Source organism: Dipodomys spectabilis, unplaced genomic scaffold, assembly GCF_019054845.1.
Source record: "Dipodomys spectabilis isolate Male_0828 unplaced genomic scaffold, ASM1905484v1 ptg000088l, whole genome shotgun sequence".
Lineage (NCBI taxonomy): Eukaryota > Metazoa > Chordata > Mammalia > Rodentia > Heteromyidae > Dipodomys > Dipodomys spectabilis.
Genome location: NW_024870765.1, coordinates 729067 through 735744, shown reverse-complemented (window position 1 = coordinate 735744; position 6678 = coordinate 729067). Strand labels below are relative to the sequence as shown.

At 40.7% G+C, this 6678-nt stretch overlaps 1 pseudogene; it reads left to right on the top strand.

The window, feature by feature from the left end:
* The first annotated feature begins 638 nt into the window (after nucleotides 1-638).
* LOC122111767 lies at nucleotides 639-735 on the top strand (annotated as a pseudogene).
* The last annotated feature ends 5943 nt before the right edge of the window (nucleotides 736-6678 follow it).

The window sequence follows — 6678 nt, the reverse complement described above, 5'->3', positions numbered from 1 at the left end:
AATCACGCATATGATCAATTTTTTCACCTTCTTGGCTTTAGCTACTTTTGAAATGTTAGACATAATAAACAATTATATTTTGATAAAATACCTTCTAGTCTGAACAGTTCTGACTGAACTGTTCATCTCTCTATGATCCCTTGTAACATTTAAGTTTTGTTCAAGTAAAACAATCTATGCTGTCAGGGTAAGATATTCTGATTGGTCTGTTCCTACATGGGAGAAGAGTAAAGGGTCAGGTAGACATTTGTGCCAGTAAGACCTCATTTGGGAAAATGTCAGCTGCAGAATGTTATAAGTAGCTCTTAAGCAAGGCTTACTTTGAATCCATTAGCTCCACAAACCTAATTCAGTTGGATCAATAAGTACTTGAAAAAGCCATCACCTTTGGACCTAGCTATAAATTATTGAAAGTATGATCAAATTCCAAATGAAAAAGACTTAAAATTGTCATTGACAAAAAAAATTGCAAATGTGAGCAATCGATTGAACATGTAATTTTTCCCCTATTCACAGAATTTTAGGGAAATAATAGCATTGTTAGGAACAATAAGATTTCCTTGTTCCAAGTAGGCACCCACGGATATAAGCCTGTATAAAGATTGCATCACTAACTACTTAAATTTAGAAGATACTACATGCTTCAGCAGCACGTATTCCCAAATTACAATACGGAGATTAACATGGCAATTGTACAAGGATGATATGAAAATTTGTGAAGTATTACGTATTTTTCATTCTTCAGATGCAAGAAATGAAAAATAGTTATTAAAAAGTTGATTACAGGGCTGGGAAGGTGACTCAGTGGTAGAGCACTTGCCTTGCATGCTCGAAGCCCTGGGTTCGATTCCTCAGCACCACATAAGCAAAAAGAAAAAAGCCGGAAGTGGCGCTGTGTCTTCAGTGGTAGAGCTCTAGCCTTGAGCTGAAGAGCTGAGGAACAGCGCCCAGGCCCAAAGTTCAGGCCCCAAGACCGGACCCCAAAAAAAAAAAAAGTTGATTACAAAATAACAAGTGTAACAACAAACGTAATTCCTTTAAATTAAATTTATTTTGTCATTAGTGTATTAAATCTTCACCTCAGAAAGGCGTTTACATAGCATAAACTTTACAAAACTTTTGAAATTAGACAAAATTGTCATTTTATCCCAAAGAAAAATAATATTAGGAACTAGGCAAAAAAGGAATCTAAAACTTTCTATATGGAATACAATCTGAAAGGACACATTAATGAACCTATATATTATAAAATAATATAGAATTCAAAGTATATCTAGGAAAGAATAAAATAAATTATGAACATTATGCAAACATAGAATATAGAATATTTTAAAATATTCCTTTTCAGACAACCACCAGAAATACTTTAGTTTCTGTACTACTCATTTCAACAGATACGTTAAAATTATTTCTGATTAAAAAATCACAAACTCTGCAGAAATCATTATACATGTATACAAAAACTCTTGAATTCATTTCGACATCCAATGCAGGCAATTCACTTGGAAGAATTCCACGGAATTCATGAATTTTTACAGTAAGTATTGGTGTTGCAGGGCGCTGGTGGCTCACTCCTGTAATCCTAGCTACTCAGGAGGCTGAGATCTAAGGCTCACGGTTCAAAGCCAGCCAGGGAAGGAAAGTCCGTGAGACTCTTATCTCCAATAAACCACTAGAAAACTGGAAGTGAAGCTGTGGCTCAAGCGGTAGAGCACTCACCTTGAGCTGAAGAGCACAGACATAGCGCCCAGGCCCAGTGTTCAAGCCCCATGACCGAGCAGAAAAAAAAAAAAAAAAAGATATTGCCCTTATTTGGATTGTGGAAATATTTTGTATGGACACAAAGGATGGACTTGCATTTTTGAAATTTAAGAAACTTAACCCGACCATTAGGACTTAAGAGAACAATTTGTACAGCCTTCCACAGCTTCATAGAGGTAGTGATAAATACTTATGCTTTGGGCAATTTCAAATGCAGTTTCTTCTAAGTTGTTCTTCACGCCTGGTTTATATAATGGTTCAACAGAAGGAGATCCAGTGTATCTTTGCTATCTCAATTCTCAGCAGCAAGATGTAAGGGGGTCAAGAGGCCTTTAGTTAGGGCATTGGTATCTGTATCATGATGAAGTAAGAAAGAAGCCAGTCTGGTATTATTCTGCATATAAACACTGTGCAGGGGTGTCCAGCCATCTACAGTTATTGCATTTGCCACTTGAGCCACCAACTCATGGACAATGTCTAAGTGTCCACTGTCGGTTTCCAGATGCAGTGGCGTATACTCATCATCATCCCCTATTATTCACATGAGTGGCCTTTTTGAAAAGTAGTTTCCGCACTGTAGTAAGCTGAATATTTTCAGTAGCCCAATGAAGAAATTTACTTGGATCCTTCTCCATTTTTTGTCTTGCAATTGATACTATTCCTTACTTTTTCATCTTGTTCCTCATCTTCCTAAGAATTCACTAAGCAGAGACTTTGAGAGCCAGTGGGAATGAGGTTTCCATGTATTTCCCTAACAGTTCACATTGGTTGAACTGGTCAGAAATATCCGGTGAATTTTCTGCATATTTTTTTCACCATGATTTAGATTCTCTTTTTCTAATTTTACTATTCGAAATTATTCTAACTGGAGAGTAGGGAATTGATGGAGAACAGAGGAAAGATGTTCCTCCATATTCAAAGGTACAGACTGAAAATGAGGACCAGTGATGTCTTCATGTGCAGCTTATTCTAGGAATGAGAAAATATGAAATAATGCCTTCTATATAAATGATTTGGGAAATGGCAGAGCAAAAAGTGAAATGATGCAACCAAAAATATAAAAGCAACATAAATTAGGATAGTTATGGAGCAATCATATTATCTATGAGAACCATGAAATAGAGAAAGGAAGAGAGATACACATGTGCAATGACCTAGCTAGCCACAAAATCCATGCCTCTGATCAATTGATAGAGCAAACAAAATTGTATTTTTTAAAAAAGATTGAAAGAGAATTTATGTATTTACTTGAAATTAGTAAATACATTTTTAGTAGCCTACATAAAGAGATATAGCTTTGACCAAATTACAGACAAGAATCTAAATCCTTGGTAATTCTAGTAACAGATCTGACTAAAATCAGTTGAATGACACTTTTCCTGTACAATGAAGAAATAGGTCCAAGCTAGTAAAGCAGCTAGAGAAGGCAGGCAGATTGTATCTGTGACAAAACTTTGTGTAAAATGGTATCGAGGATTTCTTACTGGTGATCCACTTGCACTGGAAGCATGATTCTGAACTATTGCTTGCTGATTCTGATCTATTGCTTTGATCATTATATTCTCCAAGAAGAAAAAATGAGAATTGATAGTTTAGGACTACTAATACATTTTCACCTTCTCACTAAGCACCTTCAATCATCAAAATCACATGAAGACAATAGACAGGCCTACTTTTTTAGATGAAAACAAGTGTCTTTACAAAAACAAGGAATTTATGTAGTCATGCATAGGACTTCTATTTAACTAATGCCTCATATGTTTTAATAATGTTAGGTAACAATAAATAATGGATCTATTAGAAAGCTCTTAAAGCTCATATGTTCAATAGTGAGTTCTCTTAAACTGTATCATGGTATTTTTTGTTTATGGTCTTATGAAGAAATTTACATTACTAACTTGAATTTCTGACAGGACAGTATCATCACTGTACATCTTGCTTCTATACTCTCAGTTTTACATTACTATCTAAGTATGTGCATTAGATAACTATAGAGGAAAAAGTAGAAGCCACACTGATGGCTCATGTCTTTAATCCTAGTTAATCAGAAAGATGAAAGCTGAGGATTGTGGTTTGAAAGCAGACCAAGAAAAAAAAGTCCATTAGATTCTGATTTGAAAGTGACCAGCAAAAGATAGAAATGGAGCTGTGGTACAAGCAATAAAATGCTAGCCTTGAGAAAACTGAAATAAAAAATAACAAATTCTGGCAAAAAGCTGTGTGTACAGTAGGAAATGCCCTGCTGTGTGAGGAGCCATTCCAGATGTGTGAGAGGCTCTGAGTTTTGTCTACAGTTGTTCAGAGAACAATATTGCCATCTTCCCGGGGGTTGGAATATTCATGTGCTCAAGGACTGCTGAGGCGTTGGGCTACCCGTTGGTGTGTGTGTGTGTGTGTGTGTGTGTGTGTGTGTGTGTGTGTGTATTTTTCCCTCATTTTTCTCTGTCCACTTGGTGAGTGCCTGTCTGCCTATTCCTAAATTCAGATGGTGCCGCTTCTCCATTGTAACCTTGCCTTTAGCCCCCTATCAGGATCTATAATGAGTCTTAAATTGTCAGAGACCTAAATATTCCACTTTTCCTTTGGAGCCCAAGTTCAGCTATCCATATCTTTGTCCACCTCCAGAGGAGGTGTGTGTGTGTGTTTGCCAGGGCTTGAACTCAGAACCTAGGTGGTACCCTAGGTATCTTTAGCTTGTTTGCACAAGGCTGGTGCTGTACTACTTGAACTACGGTAGCTCCGCTTCCCATCTTTTTCGTGATTCTTTAGAGATAAGAGTTTGCCCAGGCTAGCTTTGAATCTTGATTGATCCATAGGTCTCAGCCTTGAATAGCTAGGATTATAGGCATGAGCCACTGGCATCCAACTGCATGGATATCTTTTCCTACACTCTTCTGTTCTAACAGCTGTCTACTTGCCCTGGCCTAGATCTCTGACCTCCACATCAGCTTCCACCAGGGTCTGACTGTGAAGAACATAAAACTCAAACCTGATCCCATTCTTTTTCCTCAGGGAGGAGGTTATGTTTCATCTGAAGCCAGGGATAGGAGGGGTAGCTGTAGATGGGTGCTCAGCTGGAGAGAGGTAGTCTGTTTTAACCAAGAAAGGAAGTGTGGCCAGATGCTAATAGCTCATGCTCTCATACTCCTAGCTCCTCAGGAGTCTGATATGTGAGGATTGCCATTCAGAGGCAGCCCAGCTAGAAAAGACTGTGAGACTCTCTTCTGCAAATAACCACCCAAAAGCTGGAAGAAAAGCTGTGGCTTAAGTGGAAGAGTGCTAGCCCTGAATGAAAAATGTGAGGGACAGAGCCCAGGACCTGAGATCAAGCCCTAGAACCAAGGTGCTTATGCGTGCACGCGCACGAGTGCACGCGCGCGTGCACACACACACAAACAAACATATACAGGAAGGTGGTAATGATGAGCTGAGCTAGAACTGGGGGCAGTCCTGAGGCACTGTCACAGTAAACTCTACAGGCATATCAAGTGTTTTCTCCCTAAATCCTTCTTGAGCTGAGGGGTCTGGGCCATGGAAGTAAGTTCCATGGAACCAGTCCCTCCATTTGTGCACTGGGCCACAGGACCAAGGAGAGGGCACTATGGATGCTCATTTGTAGTCAGCCCACGATTGCAGACCTTCCTGTGTCCCTGAGCACTGGTGAGAAAAGCAGGCCTCTGAGCCCTGGGACTCTAGGGACAGCTACTGCTACAAGCATCAGCCAGCCGGCTGTGAATTCCTGAGCCTACAAGTCTTTCATGAGCCCAACTAAACACTTGCCCAAGGTGTGCCTGACAAATTTCACACTCTTGTGATACCCGCATGAATGGGCATTACCTGGTATGAAATCTTGCAGCTTCTGCCCCTCCTGGCTCAGAACTGTGGTCTGAGACGTCAATTTACTTCTCAGATCCACATTACATGCATGACAGATGCCATTCTGATTATCTCTATGCCCCAAGGCTCCACCCTTCTCTGGTACTATGTCTTGCTTTGTAGACAATGGCCTCCAAACAGGCTGCTCTCAAGCCGCGTAGGACACCTAGACATTGGGAGACCCTTAGGGGCCCACTGGAAAGTACTCTGCCTAGAGCCACAGAGGTACTAGCAGGCCAGGGGTTGGTCATGGGGCTTGAACTCTGGGACTGGGCATTGTCCCTAAGCTCTTCAGCTTACCACTTGAGCTAAAGAGCCACTTCCGGTTTTATGGAGGTTCCTTGGAGATCAGAGTCTCCCGGACTTTCCTGCTTGGGCTGGCTTTGAACTGTGGTCCTCACATCTCAGTCTTCTGAGGACTAGTCTTTCACCACAGTGGAGTAGGAGCTCCTGAAAGCTTTTCTTTACTTTTTCTGTGCCAGTACTGGGGCTTGAACTCAGGGTCTGGGCTCTGGGCTCTTAACACTTTACCACTTGAGCCACAGCTCTATTTCTGGCTTTTAGTAGTTCATTGGCAAGAAGAGTCTCACTAACTTTCTTCCCCTGAGCTGGCTTCACATAAGATCTCTATCTCAGTCTCCTGAGTAGCTAAGATTTACAGGGGTTGAGCCACTGGTGGCATTGGGCTAGAAGCTTTTCTTTTCTTTTTATTGTGAAAATACTGTACAGAGGGGTTAAAATTACATGGGCAAGATAATGAGTACATTTCTTACCAAGCATTGCAGCCTCCTTCTTTGTTTCCCCTTCCCATCCCTTACCAGCCTCCCCTCGGCCCCCCACCCAACCTTCCCCCCCCCCCCCCCGCACCAAAGTTGTAAAGTTCGTTTTAAACATGACAACTTGTACTTCTCATTGTTGCAACGGGTCAAGCAAGCATTCTTCCCTGCGTTTGCCCTGCCTTCTACATGCAAAGGAGGTCTGAGGGTCAGGAGCTGTTAAAAATAAGATTCCAGCCACAGGAAATGGATGGAGTCCCTGGTA